This window comes from Microtus pennsylvanicus, chromosome 7 (genome assembly GCF_037038515.1).
Source record: "Microtus pennsylvanicus isolate mMicPen1 chromosome 7, mMicPen1.hap1, whole genome shotgun sequence".
NCBI lineage: Eukaryota > Metazoa > Chordata > Mammalia > Rodentia > Cricetidae > Microtus > Microtus pennsylvanicus.
This window is the reverse complement of record NC_134585.1, coordinates 73,549,256-73,566,001: the sequence shown is the minus strand read 5'-3', so window position 1 is coordinate 73,566,001 and position 16,746 is coordinate 73,549,256.

Sequence of the window (16,746 nt, the reverse complement as noted above, 5' to 3'; positions counted from 1 at the left end):
AACCTAGTTTGTGGCAGATTTGTGGGAAGACAGAAATAAACTTTTGCATTGCTATCCAGATCTATACTCCACATACGTATAATCTTGTCTTTGCTCAGGAAACACATTTGGTGCGCTCTCTCTCTCTCTCTCTCTCTCTCTCTCTCTCTCTCTCTCTCTCTCTGTCTCTCTCTCTCTCTCTCTCTCTGTCTCTCTCTCTCTCTCTCTCACACACACACACACACACACACTGCAGTTCTGTGAGGTTGCTCTTGATCTCCCGTGATGGTTTCCATCCAGAGGTTATGTATCCCTTCTACCACATTAATGTGCCATATCACATTCTACAAATAGCGTTGGGATTCAAAATAAGATTTAAAAAAAATCAGTATTTTATGTGCAAATTGTAAGTGTCCTTCTGAGCATACCGAAGAACATCACAGGATTTTCCAGAGCCCTTATCCCAGTTTAAGATCGACTGGTCAAGAGCCAGGAAAGCTTTAACCAAGCCCTTTTCATATTATCATCTTCCAAGTCCCCCTTGCACATTCTAGACTACCCAGTGTCTTAAAAGCCTGGCTATTTCATTTTCTTCTCTTATTTACCTTTTTGAAAACAGAGATAGCATTCTGGAAAGAATGAATTCCTATAGACCTCATCAAATGGACTGACAATATGATCCTTTACTAAAAGCTTGGCGGTCATACATTCCAGGGGTGACACATTCTGAACATGTTTCTTGAATATAGTTTTACTCAGGAGCATCTGTGGGCCTGAATTCTCTCCTGCACATTGATGTTTTGTAGATGAAGTTTTCATGCTTCCTCCTTCTACAATGAAGACCATCGATCTAACTTGGTGTCTGGAAATGAGAAAACCATGGTCCCTTAGTGCCCACAGTGAGAGATCTGACTTGCCATTACAGACAAAGAGCTAAGGGGAAATCTCAGTGTGCTGAGAGTCTTGGACACAGTCATTCCTAGGCCAGAAAAACATCTGTGTCGATTCTTATTCCTGATTGCATGGTCTCCTCATTGCTTCGCCATGACTGTTACCTTCAGTAGTAAACTGGCCTCTCCTGCTTTTAAGATTTTTGAGTGCTGTCTTAAAATCCCAGTTTATTTGGCAATAGGCTGTATTGCTCTGGCTTGTAATGTTTCTCTGCTTTCTCTTGCTTTCCTCATTGACCTCAGAATAGAAACAAGGTGGTTTTTGCTGTTGGATGACGTCATCCGTGGGCTGAATCTAGATGGCTAATTTGAAGAAAAGGTGGCAATCTCCTTGGAATTGAAATTTATGGGTATTTCTTTTGATGGGAAATTTGACAAAAATCAGATTAAAATAAGATACACAGGAATGAATTCTCTGCACAGCCTTGGAGTCTGTTTAGTAATATACACAATCGGTTCATATTGCTAGAGGATAGCTTGAAAATGTAGGGAGAGATGAGACTCTTAAAGAGGGTGCTGCCCCCAGCTTGAAATCACACCCTTCCAAAAGACGATTATTTATTTAAATGGTTGTAGAGGTTGACAATTTTTCCTCTGAGAAAGTTTCCTTTGCGCCTTATTCATAATAGAAGCAGTTTGAGAAAAAGGTCTCCATTGACCTAGATTCTCTGTTTTTCTGTATGCCAATAATTCAAAGAAGCCAAATTTATGCATCTGACACCATCTCATCACAAATAACAATATTCCTGAATATATAGTGCAGAGCTTTTCAAGAAGTGCAAATTATTCCACACACATTTTCTCATTAATCCTCCTATGCTACCATCCGCACATTCAGGCCTTTGGAAATTGAGATTGAGAGAGGTAGAGTTACTTATAGTAAAACACATGCCATGATAAGGAAAGAACTTGGAAATGAATACTCAGAGTGCTTGCTGTTTGTACTGGATGGAAGTTCTGTTCTTCCTCTTGGCACTACTGAATTTTTTTCCTATACAAGTACAGCGTTCCTTCAATAGCTGAAAAATACATTGTAGGACAGTTAGTTATCCATCTAATTAGTCTATGCTGCCAAGAATGCCTTGTTTCAAAGACCAATATCTCACAAGGTCTGATCCATGAAGCATAAATTTATTTGCAGGAAAGTTCCTTCCATACCAGTGCATGGAACTTGAACATAGCATCATGGCCCTGCCATCTTTCCCCATAGGCTCAGGCTTTGATCCTTTGCTTTGCCAAGGGCAGGATTTATATGCATGAACCACTTTTATTCCAATAATGAATGCATTACTTTCCCTCAAGTGTACTGTGAAAAATTATTATGAAGTCATTATTCTGGCTCAGCTGATCAGGATGAGGATGGGGGTGAGGAAATAGTCCTTTTAAGTTTCAATTTTTAAAATCTACCTGTCGCTAGGACTCTGTCTTTTCCCCTACAAATGTGGGGAAAACACACTCAAGTAATTCTAAGGAAAACGTGACTCTTCAAAGGAGAAGCTTCTGAATCTTCATTTAGAGAGTATATATATATATATATATATATATATATATATACTTCCCAGACTCCTTTGCAGCTAGGTGCTATTACTTAGAAGGATCTAGCATTGGCATGGAACCTAGACATCAAAAATGAGGCAGAGAATATTTTCTTGGAGCTAAATATGCTAATATATAGATGTTTTGAGCATGAGAGCTCACAGTGGTTTAACACAATATTCAGGGAGCAGCCAGTGGAACCTTTATTGTGAGGAAGCATTTATGGCTACAGTGCTATATTGCTAAAAGTATCTGCTGCCCACTCTTGGCGTTTCTTGCACATGGGTATGATCTTGAAACTAAAAGTCCAAGAGCGGTTCATCAATGTGCACTCTTTCAACCTTTCCAAAGGTTTTAGAAGCACACTGTCCCTGAAAACGAATCACTTATGTTGGTTGTATTTGTGTTGGTTCACCAACCTAAGAAGCGGCCTATTTCCCAGTCTTAAGTACTGAGGAATAGATACTGAGAGCACCATGGAGTTGAAGGCCTGAAATCAAGTATTCTTTTTGTCAATTAGTAAGTGACACTGTTTCCATTTTATCATCTTGATAATGAATCTCCTAAAGCCAGCTTTGCAGGAGTTTTGTGAATACTGTAAGTAATTATGTGTATGAAGTGCTGAATTAATTAGGTTGATATTATTTGACTTTAATAACAACATTTTTTAATGTCTCTTAATAAAACTGGCTTAAATAAGGAAGAAATTTGTCTTCTGTAAGAACTGGGAGTTTCTGCACAGGAGCAGCTCATGGAATGATACAGTCTTGGCTCAACGAGGTCATAACAGTTCAGTGAAGTAAACAGACCAGTGGCTGTATGTGCAAATAACGTTTTATTTGAACCTTAGTCCTTCCATTCTCGTGACATTTGCACTGTAATGACTGGATTGAATGGTTGCCATGAGAACCATGGATCTTCAGGTTGGCAAAGCTAAAGTATTCAGTCTCTAACCCTTTGGAACACACATTTCAGAACCCGGTTATAAACAATGACCATCACTACTCCCCCTCAGGAACAGTTTTGTCCTAAATACAGATACTTCTATCCTCATGGGACTCTGATAGCAGCCAACAAGTTTTCAAATCCTCCCTCTTACACTTGCCACCTCCCTGAGATTGAGCTGAACTATGTCTCATAGCTACCACTGGACTAATAACTGTAGTTTAGAGGCCTACAAAAATGGAACAGTTTATTGGGGATGGCGCATGTCCTTAATTGCAGCACTGGAAAGGCAGAGGCTGGTGGATCTCTGTGAGTACAGTCAGTCTAGTCTATATACTGAGACTTTGTCAAGATGTGGGGATAATAATAAAAAGAGTGAATTGACATACAGTAGATGAGGTCATGATTTTTACTCTGCAGCTAGAGAGAGATGCCCATCTATATGTTTGAGGCTCTGACAAGAGAATATTTCCTTAGTTGGTTGTATAAATTGCCTATATCTCACAAAGTCCCTGAGAACAAAATAGATGCCCCCAAATTGCTAACTGCTTTACCTAACAGCATTGGTATCTACTTAGAAGCAGTAAGGTGAGCACTGCACTAAGAACTGTACATAGTATTTTATTGTAGTTCATTCTAAGACTGTCTTGTGACCAACATTTCATTTCAGCTCTTCTCTTTCCATATGTCTAAGGGCCACTCTTATTGTTAAATGAAAACGCTCATCAGAAGTCCTGTATCTGGGGCTGAGGTATGCTTACTTAACATTGGAAAATCTGTCTGGTAAAGCTTTTAATTCAGAAGAAAGAAAAGACATATATATATATATATATATATAAAAGACATAAACATATATATATATATATATATATATATATATTTGTCTAATGCCACAAAGATTTCCCACTTCTTGTTATGCACAGTAATAGGAAACTGGTTCCAATATTCCAAGAGAGAGCACAGTCATGTCCTAAGACAAGAGTTAATTCATCATTGAAACCTAGAAATCAGGCAACATACACAGACAATAAAAATAAAAAATTTAAAAAAGATGTGAACTTGTAAGTGTGGAAGAGCAGCATCAGTGTCTGTGTATGTTGCCTGATTTCTAGGTTTCAATGATGAATTAACAATTTTCATTTTCTCTATAGGGTTTTCTCTGTTCAAGAGCTTCCACAAGGTCTCTCTTCAGAAAATATAGTGTATTGGAAAAAGAGAGGCTTAGAAGGGAGAATTTTCAAGTAATTGCATGTTTCAGAATTACATTACTGTGTCTTCTAAAGCTGCAAACCCTCTTTCAGCCATTATAAAAGTTAAGCTCTCACTCACTAATTTTGGTACTTTAGGCAATGAAAACTGAAGTATCCAGAGACTGGTAGCAACCTCATTACGTCAGTCAAATCACACGAAGCAGTACAGAAACAGCATTCTCTGACCACTGAGGCTTCAGAGAAGAGGGCAAAGCCCTTCGAGAGGCATCTATAGCATCTTTCTGCTGGGAGTCTAACCTGGGAATGACTTCCTCCTTTCCCCAAGGTTATGGCATTTCCTGTTCTCTCCATCCCTTGTTCCATATTACCTGATGCTGCTGCTGTTGGGTAAATCCTGCCACCTCCCTAGAAGGTGTCTTTCCCTCGTTTGGGGAACTTCCATCCTTGTTTCCTAGGTCTGCACCCCCAAAGCATTGTTTCTCCACATGAATGTGCTTTCCAGAGCGGCTTATAATATAATCATTTAGACATTTGACTCTTCTGTTAATGTGGCACTTGAAAAAGCAATAGGGATTGATCTCAGCAACACAAAAGCAGGGTGTGAAAGCACAATCCTTCCTCCAGGCAAAACTGACCCAGCTGATGGTTGCCATGGTGGGTTCCCAGGGATTCTATTAAAGTCTGGTTATTCTATCTGTATCTGGTCAACATGGTGGCGAGGTAAATGATTAATTCAATTCACTCCATGGCTTACTCAACATATTTTCTAGCACTCCCTCAATGATAAACTCTGAAAAAAAATCACTTTTGAAGTTTATTTTGAGTTCATAAATATGAACTTTACAAGACAGACGTAAATAAGTTAAAAATTGTTTGAGAAATAATACAAATGTTAAAAAAGCAAGAGTAGTACTAAGGTTCTTCTAAATTAATTTTTTTATTTTTATTTTATACGTATGTTTGGTTTGCCTGCATGAATATCTGTGTACTATGTGCATGCAGTACCAATACAGGCCAGGTGAGGGCGTTGGATTCCTTGGGCCTGAATTTACATGTGTAGTTTTTAAGTTACCACATGAATGCCGGGAATCAAACCCTGAATCCTCCAGCATTAGATCTCAGTTTCTAGTCATTTGTCCAGCCCCTATATGTTTTCCATGACTGCAATACACAGAGCACCACCAGAAACAGCAGTAACATTCTTTTGAAATTCTGAATATAGAGTCTAAACATAACCATTCTTTCTGGTCAGTGGTGGCACACACCTTTAATCCCAGGACTTAGGAGGCAAAGTTAGGTGAGTTCGAGACCAGTCTGGTCTACAGAGTGAGTTCCAGGACAGGCTACAAAGCTACAGAGAAATCCTGTCTTGAAAAATAATAATAATAATAACCCTTTTTCCCCTAGGTTATTATAATAGTGTCTATCTAGACCAAGGATTAAAAATAAACAAAACAAAAGTTTGATACATTTGTCTTTAAAAGTGATCACGATTGCCCCTATTCTGAAGACCAGAAAATTGAAATTTCATTGAGATTGTGATTATCTCCCCTGAAGTCTCACCTCCTGAATGCTTCTTTCCTAATGCAGGTGAGCATGGCTCCAAGCTGTGTTCATTACACATTCTTTCCCCTATATTCGTATCTTTCATAAGCCTTGCCACCCTGTCACCAGTGATTTACTGACTGAATGAGATAATGACAGTATATATACCAAACAGAATAGAAAGACTGAATTAACCTTTCAACTTGTGATCCTAGCTACTACTTTCACTCTGTGAGTTACAGGCTAGTCTGCTCTGGATAACTTTGCTCCAGAGGGGCAGAGAGTGGCTTCAGTTAGGCTTTGTATGTTATGTCATCTTTTTTGCTGCTTTTTGACCTTGTCCTACAGTGCACGTCAGTCATGGGCAATGGTAACCCCGTGTCACCGTGTTCTCATAAAATACTGATTCCAAAAACAAAACAGCTTGTTCAGTAGTCATGGCTGCAGATGCCAAAGCAATGCTACCTGCTCTTCACACAGAAGTTTTCTGACACGCAGCCTCCGTGACTTGCAAGAACTGGGTAGATAACACCCACTTTGACATGAGTTGTCCTTTGATGTGGCATCCTTTACTGGCACTTGTGACTGCCCTCCATCTCATGGCCTAGTATCTAAAATTATGGACCACAATTATAAATTACTCTCCCCCTTTATCTCTTTTTCCTTGTCTTCCCCTTGTCTTCCTTTTCCAACGTACTCTTCTCCCCCTCCTCCTCCAATACTACAACTTTTCATCCCTCTTCTACGTTTCTCCTTTTATTGTGTATGTGTCTACAGTGTGCACCCGTGTTGTCTTAGTTAGGGTTTCTATTGCTGTGAAGAGACACCATAACCTCTGCAACTCTCATAGGAAAAACATTTAATTGGGGTGACTCACTTGCAGTTTTGAAGGTTCAGTCCATTACCATCATGACATGGAGCATGCAGGCAGACATGATGCTGGAGCTTAGAGTGCTACATCTTAACCACAAGGCAGCAGGAAGTCAACTGACTGTCACACACAGGGCACCTAGAGCAACAGAGGCTTCAAAGTCTGTCCCCACAGTGACACAGTTCCTCCAATAAGGCCACACCTCCATATAGTGCCACTCCCTTTGGGGGCATTTTCTTTGAATCTACTATATATGTGCATGTATATATTCACATATGTGCATACAAGTGTGAATGTGGGTGCTTATCAGCACCCTGTGCATCCATACACATGAAGACCTGAATTGATGTTAAGTGTCTTTATCAATTGGCATTTTTTAGTTTTATTTTATTTATTGAGATAGGGCCTCCCACTGAACCTGGAACTCACCAATTGCATATAGTCTTTCTTCTGAATTCTGATCCTCACCTTTGTTTACACTTTAAATAACAAACCATATCTCCATCACACCGTTATTCTTTTAAAGAAGACATTTGTAAGTCTGTCTCTTTACTTTAAAGTAATGCTGCTTTATTACAAATCCAATTTTCTAAGCAGGTCTCATCCTCATACCTCAATTATCCTGCATTAGAATCCCCTTAACTGCATCCAGAATTGAAGTTGGAGTAATTTTTTATTTTTAAAATTATAATTTCATTATTTTGTGTCTTGGCATGACTTTTAGACTGGATTATCAATGCCACCAATTTACCGAGTCTGTCCTTGTAAAGAAATAAGCACAAACAGCCTCAGGTTGAGGTTTCCAGAAAGAAAACCAAGCATCCAAGGGCATCTGCTTGAACAAAAACAACCACATTTAAGAACAAAACCAGCAATGATTAGAAATAAGAAAGGGAAAGCGGCATGATATTTGTGATTCTCTTCTGTCCACTCTTCATGACACCCGAGGTATATTTCTATGTCATCCGACTTAACCTATACAGCTTCCTAAAGCTGAATTTGCTTGGTACTCTTAAAACATAATGAAAAATATCTAAGGCCAACAGGCTTGGCAAATCAAATGAGTTTCTGCACATTTGTGTGGGAGAATTTCATCTGGGGTCAGTATTGTAACTGGAGATAGGTTTCAGCTATTAACAGTGCTTGGTTTAACAATCATGAGAACAAGAATTCAGATCCCAGTGTCCACATAATAAACAGAATGTCTATCTGCAGGCATTACAGCTCTGGAGGTAAATGTGTTGTCAGAAGTCTGGCTATACCTGCAAGTGTTACAGCTCTGGAGGGAATGGAACCCTATTGTTGGAAGTCGGACTTCTCCTACAGTTGTGAAAATAAAGTATCAATGAGAAGGACTGTTTCCTGACTGTCGGGAAGTTAGGCTATACCCGAAGCTATGAAAAGAGGTATTTTGGATACCTATGGCTCTGGAGGGAAAGAAATCCTGACTTGTTGGGAAGTCAGGTTGTACATTGTAAACCTAGAGCTGTGAGGAAGAAGGTATCCTGTCAAAAGTCAGGCTGTACCTGAAACAGGGTTATGGTGGGGGATGGTCTCTCACAGGATGTGGTAATTCTGCTCCTCTCTGAGAGAGAGTGGCTACAGCTGAGCTCTGTTCCACTCTCCTAAGAGAGTTTCTTAGCAGAGCTCTCTGTTTCTTTTCAGCTCTAGCCCAAGTTGTTACTTCTCTGCTTCACTCTGCTAAAGATGAAACCCCATCAGAAATGTAGCAAACAGCTCCAGCAAAAAGATATTACTTCTGCTCCAATCCCCCAAGGGTGGTTCTCAGTGCAGATTCAGTTGCTTCTCTGCTCCACTCCACTAGGAAGCTTCCCAGCAGAGATTCTGCTCTGCTCCTGGAAAAGATCTTCACCCAAAACTCTTTCAATAAAGAGATTTATTTAGAAATGAGGAATCCAGGAGAGTAGCTGGCTCTGCCGGGGTTTAGAAGCGAAGCTGCCAACTCAACAGCCACAGTGCTTATATAGGGCTTCTTAGGGGCAGAGTTTTTCCAAGGAAAAGATTTTCAGGGTGAGAATTGGTTGGATTTCATCTCTTTGAGTTTGAACAAGCCAGATAGGCTAGATTTTGTGCTCAGGGATTGGTTGATTTTCCTGCTCAGGGACTGGTTGGTTTCATGCTCAGTTGCTCAGGGGTAAATTTGCTTCTGGTTTCAGGGCCAGGGTGTGTTTCTTTAACTGGCTCTGGTTTCAGGGTCATTGTGGATTTCTTTCACTGACTCTGGTTTTATTGTCAGTGACCTTTTTACTCTACAGTGTCCTGAAAATGCATGCAACTCCAGCTCTAATGGATCTGATAACGTCTTTTTGCTTTTTAATGTACAAAGATATATGTAAAACACACACAAACATTAATTTATTATTATTAATTTTACATTAGTGTGGACACATACATAGGCACATAACAATACAATGCATCTTAAAAAATCTAAGTATTAAACTGCAAATCATAATAAAGCCTGTTACTAAAATTAAATATATGCCTATCTAATTTTGATATAATGTGTTTTAGGGAATACTGATATATGTGTGTGTGTATGTGTGCTTATTTATAAATAATTATCATACATAGTTTTATTTCTATGGGAAAATGTCTTAATCCTCTCATCACTAAACACACTTTGCTGTATCAGTGGTGGTGACACCTTCTCTGGGATGGAGTAGCAGTCTTCACAGTGGCTAGAGGAGCACCAAGAACATAATCATGTGAGGGAAATGCCTGTGCATTTCCAGTAAAGGAAAGCATCTGTCTCACTGCTCAGGGTTAATGATAGCAAATGCACGCACTCCTCCCAGAGCCCTCACTTTTGCTGTCCCTCACAACGACTCCCCCTGCTCCCTGCCATGGGTGAAAGAGGTAAACAGCCTGAGCATCATTTACTTGCTGGTGTGCACTTTAACTCTGAAAGAGAGCTTCAGCAGCTCTTTACCGCCACGTCTGTTGACAACCTTCTCTGCTATTAACCTCTCAGGTCACTTCAGAGTCTTTACACAGCCCAGTGAGCCTCTGATATCAGTGAACGCGACTTTGCATCACAGTGGAATCCTGTGTGTCAAGCCTCTGCAGCTGTCTGAAATGGAGGGCCAAATGTCTATTGTAGGAGTGTGTCTGAACGTGTGATTCACGGGTTAGCTTGGACCTATTGCTCATTGTGACAATTTATGCTACTCAGAGAGACTATTCAATTTATATGAACTATGCGCCATGTTGGGATGATACTTCATCCATCTGGCCTTCACTTAGTCATATGCATTTTGTATTTCATGTCTGTTCTCTAGGCAAGAATGAAATAGAAACAACGACACTGAGATCTGACCTAATTTATTTAGCTAGGTGTGGCACCTTGAGATAAAGCCCGAGCAAAAGATTTCCACAGATATTATTAATGATTCTTTCAAATTACTCTTTTCTTTTGAACAGCTGAGTTGCTCTCTTAAGCAGTTATTTCCTGGAGATATATTTCGATGCATATTTATACATTGTAAGATTTTTCTCTGACATATTTTCTTCCTGTTTCTTTTCTTACACTTATGAGTCAGTTTTGTTTTACTTTCAAGTGTGACTTTGCTAGAGTCATTACAGATAACTTTACCATGGGAGAGAAACTAGCAAAAATAGGAAGTACTGAATACTGAAGTCAAATTTAAAAACTGGATTTAAAATTTCTGACTTAATTTGAAACTTGTGGTTTTATAGAGATAGGAGCTTTTGTGAGTTTATAAAATCCATGCTTAGAAATCATAATTTTCTACGAAGTTTCTAGTAAATAGTTGTTTGAGCACTGTAATTAAATATTTAAGCCAACTTTCAAAGTCTAACAGTAGACTTTAGAGTTTATACCTAATGAAAAAACACCCAATTACTATGGCCTCATTGTTTATAGCCCTAGCCTGTTGCTGTCACCTTATGTATTGAAATCCTAGCCCCAGGATGGTCAAGGGTGAAGATGAAAACTTGCATCAGTGTTAAAAATCTATCAAGAGAGTGAGTGTTCATAGAAAGGATATGAACCTCTGCAGAGAGGATCAAGAAAGTTTCTGCCTCCAAACCTGGAAGCTGGATGTTCTAAAGCCACCTGTTAAGCCCTGGGCTTACTTACTTCTAGAAGACTGGAAACTGAATTTCTGTTGTTCAGGGGACACCTGAGGGTTTTTTTTTCCTTAAAGCACTTTAGTTGGACTGAGAGAAATGGAATGGGAACAGGAATAATAATTGGATTACACAGAGCTTAATTTATTTAGAAACTTTCTCACTTAACAAGAATCTTGATGGTTAAAGAAGAGATCATTAGGATGCTTTAGAGAACCCTTGAAATGGTATTCAGAGTACTTCTAGAAATATTTGAGCCTAAATAAATTTTGTAAGTATATATAATTCTATTTGAAAAGCAGCTATGATTTTGTGAGTATTATGCTTATACATTTTGTGGGATATATAGAGAAACAAAGAAAAATTAAAAGAAAAAGAAAAAAAGGAGAAATGCTAGGTATATAAGAAAAGATGCTGGAAGAGAAGGGTGTGGTATATACTGGAAAGTTTAGTTGAGATGATATCATCAAAGTTTTAAGTATCAAAGTCAGAGAAAATTCAGAGCATTCCCTAATTATAGCATTTTTAAAAGAGAGCAAGACAGCTATCAAGAAGAAGATACCATATTAGAGTTTAGGAAACAATCATGATTTACATCCTTAGCTTAGGAGAAGCTCCTGTGTGTCTTGAGTGAGGCAGGTGTAGAGGACAGGGGCGGGGCCTCCAAACTCTTATCATATAAGGGATGTTCAGCAGCCGTGATTGTACAGCCTGTGCCCAGCCTGCGTTTCTCAGAAAACAGTACAGAGCAGCACAGGTTGTTCTTCAGCGCCTGGGCAGAAGAGCTGTGCTGCGGGTCCCTTGCAGGGCTCCCCAACAGGTAATCTGCTTCTGCCTCAGATGGTTCCATTTGACGCAAAGCATATCTCTAGGCTGAGCTACAGCGTACTCTGCACGGGCATCTTCTTTAAAGTTTGCTCCTCAATGACAGTTTCCTTGGTGATGACCACTACTGTTCACGACTTTCATTTTCTCCTCATTGTTGAAAATCTGCTTTTGTCTGTGAATTTATTATTCTTGGACCGGTAAAACTTTGCTGAGGTGTCCCTGGGGTGTGTTCCTCTGTTTCTTAGGAGCACCAAACACTTGTCCAAAACAATTGACTGGTTCTCTCGTGTGTAATTAATAGGTAAATCTTCCAGGAAATAACAGACTGAAATACATCTGCATGCTTGTATTCTCATTTGACTTCTTCTAATACCCTGGAGAGCTAATTATGAATAACCTGATAATTCAGGGACATGTTAAACTGCTAGAGATTGCCTTCATGTTCTTTCATACAGCCTATATTAAATGCACACATGTAGGTATAAATGTATATATAAACCTGTATACTTGTATACATACATATAAAGAACAGAGAATTTACTGAGTAAAATGAACGAATACACCTACCCACCCCCCCCACACACACTCATCACTTAGGTACAAAATATGTTCGGGCCAGCCTGGTGTACAGAGCGAGTTCCAGGACAGCCAAGGCTGTTTGTTACATAGAAAAACCATGTCTCAAAAAACCAGAAAAAATAAATGAAAATGTTTATAGAGTGTCTGTTTTCTGAATTTAATTTTTGCAAGGGTCTATGTCTTTTTCTTTGGACTCATAGTGAAAACTGTAAATGAGGAGCTTGTCGAAGTCTGGTTTTGGGGGTTCTCAGCTGGACTCATAGTGAAAACTGTAAATGAGGAGGTTGTTGAAGTCTGGTTTTGGGGATTCTCAGCTGGACTCATAGTGAAAACTGTAAATGAGGAGGTTGTTGAAGTCTGGTTTTTGGGGATTCTCAGCTGGACTCATAGTGAAAACTGTAAATGAGGAGATTGTCGAAGTCTGGTTTGGGGATACTTTCTGGCTGAGGAGCCTCAGCAGTGACACGTAGAGCATGACCTCCTTTGTGCATTCTCTTTAGAGAATTTTTAAATAGTTAAGAATACCAAGGACTTGAACTTGATTATTTTCCACAGATTCTCAGAAAAGATTTACTTTTAAAATGTGAGAAACCCAGGAGAATCAAGTAAACTATGGAATCCAAGCCATCTTAGTTCTGATAATAACTATTTTTTAATTGATTTTTATTGAGCTCTACATTTTTCTCTGCTCCCCTCCCTGCCTCTCTCCTCCCCACAAGGTCCCCATGCTCTCAATTTACTCAGGAAATCTTGTCTTTTCCTACTTCCCATGTAGATTAGATCTATGTATGTCTCTAATAACTTGGACCATGATGGTATTCCCAGAATATCATCGTTAAGGCTCTAAAATGATGTTGAAAGGGTAGGATTTTCCTGATGACATCTAGGAAACACAGCAATTGTTTCTGCTATGTTAAGTAAATATTAGGAAGCCTTGTTAGATTTCTGAGTAAACTAAAATGTGGGTTGATCTAATAGTTAGGTAATGGTTTATTGGCTCTGAGGAGAGGGCAATGCCTCCATAATTACTGGGGATGGAAAAAACTGTTTATTAACTGTGTTATGCTTTTATTGGGACAAGCTGTATAATTCTCCTCTAACATTCAGAAGAGGAGAGAGAGAGAGAGAGAGAGAGAGAGAGAGAGAGAGAGAGAGAGAGAGAGAGAGAGTTACAGAGGGGAAACAATGCCAATACCGGCTAGGCATGAAAGTCTGCCCTAGATGCTGCAAGAAGCATGTTCAACAGTTAGGGGACTGCCTGTGTGGCAAGGGTTAGCATGCTTCTTCTAAATTCTTCCTGGGGTTAGGCCCATTTTGGGAGTTATAGATCAGCCCATCTGCCTGAAGACTCCAAAGAATCCATTATTCTTATTTGGTAAATGAGTAGAGAGCTTTAACAAGCTTTTCATAAATAGCAGGTAGTGTTTTATTTCTACTGGGTAGAGATTGTTTCTATAGTGAAGAAGATAGTATGTGTTCTGGTCTTATCCAATACTATAGTTGGTAACTGAGCAAACCATAGCATGGCCACTGTACAACCTTAAAGTTGTACAATATGGAGAACTCTTCTGGGTAGTCCTTGAGCCTGTGGCATCTGTAGCTATGCGATGCAACTCAGGAATGTGATAAACTTTTGGAGTATACATTTATGAAATCATCATGTGACTTCAAAGACATTGGAATATTTCCTCTTCTTCTCCTGAATCCTTTTCCATCAATTGGGTCAGACAGTCCTATCATTGGGCTGGGGAGATGACTCAGTGGTTAAGAGCACTGGCTGCTCTTCCAGAGAACCTGGGTTCAATTCTCAGAATCCACATGGCAGCTCACAGTTGTCTATAATTTCTGATTTCAGGGGATCAGACAACCTCACACAGACATACATGCTGGCAAAATACCAATATACATAAAATAAAAGAAAATTCTATCCTTAAACTTAAATATCTTTAGCTTATATTTTAAAAATCTTTGGCAATTTTATACATATTTTCCCTGAATTTTGGTTGTTTCCACCCCATATTATCATACTTTATTTCTTTCTCTATTTCACCAAAACCTTTCCACCCTTCCTCACAACAAGCCATTCCTTACGGTGATGTGGTTTGTTTGGTTTAATTATTGTTTGAATAAGGATGGGTATTTGTTTTGTGTTTAAAATTTTCTATTTAATACTAGAAAGAATTATTTCTGATGATGATGATAAAATACTATCAGAATCTTTTCCTTAGTGTTTGTTGTGCATAGGTCACGCGTTCTAGCATGCAAGCATTTCAGTCATTAGTGAGGTACCTGCTGGGTAGTGAAGGCAGTCTTCTTACCCTCCCCAAATTGACGGAAGTGTTACAGAACCACATCAATGCTGTCAATTCGAGCCACACCATGAAAGATTATTTCGAGCGTGTTTCTCTTGATCACATGTATTTTCTTACCTTGGGCAATAATTTTTACATTGGTAAGATGATGTCCTCTGAGTATAGGAAGCTATAAGTAGAAAGCAAGCATGTTCCTGCCTTGAGTCATGAGGAGGGCTCCTCCACCTTTATTGTCTTTGATGATTGAAATCCTTAATAAACACATCAGTTCAAGTGCTTTTGGGCATCAAGAAGCTTACCTTGTACCTCCCAACCCCTTTCCTTCCAGCTCTTGGGCTCCTTTCTTCTCCTGTGAGCTGGGCATGTGTTATTTGTGCCTCTGTTGTAGACTCTCACACTTGGTTTGATCCAGTGTTTCTCATTCCAAGCCTGCAGATTAGTGTGCACTATAGCTGTGCCTGCCGTCTTTGGATTTCTAGCTGTTAGTTCTCCCACCCACTGTAGACACTCCATAAGGAACAGGAGCACATGTGTGAGATCCCCAGATCTACCTAAACTGAGCATGGAGGTGCACACAATGTTGAGTGGAAAATGTGAAATGGTCCTTTATTGTCTCTGAGCTGCACCTTCCACTGGGGAATCAGCAGAGAAATGAACACAGATGAAGACACTGGAAACAACTTCTCCATGTTCTGATCATTTTACTGCTTTGCTAAAGAATAGACTGGAGGGTAAAATGTTCTATTCTACTAGGCAAGTGGTGTACCCAAGAGATTAAATGACAAAATGTGGAGTGAGTTAGGGGGAGGCAAAGCACTTCTAAATGCTACTGCTCTAAGAGTTGAAATAGAAAATTCTAGTTCTTAAGTTCATTGGTATATTCTTATGGCTCAGTTAACTACAGCAGTACTTTTTGCCATTTCTCTCACAATGTATAATCTGCTCATGGAGTCTTAAAACTTGGAGGGCACTAATATTTTCACCCAGCAAACAAACACGAATGTAAACTGAAGGGGTAGCAGAGTTGGCAGTGTACTTTCTTAGCATGCAAGGAAACTCGGATCCCATCCCCAGATCTACCTAAACTGAGCACAGAAGTGCACATCTGGGAAATTGGGGCACTGGGAAAGCAGGAGCTCAAGCAGAAGTTCAAGGTCACTGTGTTTCTGTACGTGAGTTCAGGGCTATCCCAGAATACCTAAGCTCCTGTCTCAAAAAAGGGTGGGGTAAATATTTAATCTTATCTTGTCTTTTTCTTGTCCAAAAGTGAGTACCCTATGACTATTTTGAATGAGTTCGAAACACATTTTTCAGGAAAAGTTTGTATTTTTTTATTGCCAACATTCAATAGCAATACTTTATGGAAGATATAATGCAATATGATTATTTTCCTTGATAAAAAAATGGCAGCCAGTTTGCCATTTCATCCATTTTAAGTGAGTTTTTTTAGTAGATTCTTCTTAAGATTGTTGTCAGGTGTGTGGTGGGGCACCTTCCTTAGTGGAGCTTAAAGACGGAACTACGGTTGTTTGGGTTCAGTATGAAGAGAATAAACTTAAATTTGCTCACCAAATCTGAGTACTTGAAATCCTATATAAATTTATGGATTCCTAACATTTTGTAATGGAAACATGATACTTGAGGAAAATGTTCATCCTTTGAAGTTAACAGAAGGATACGTTCTGACTTCCCACAAGGCATTTCAAACGTGCTGGTGGTGCACTCAAGACCTCAGTGAGTTTAGGATCAGTGTGGTCTACATGGCAAGTTGCAGGCCAGCTAGAGCTATACAGATCCTGTCTTAGAAAACAAACACAAACCAAATAAACACTATATACAACCTACAATGCAGATTGTGTCTGAAAACTCCAGTTATCTTT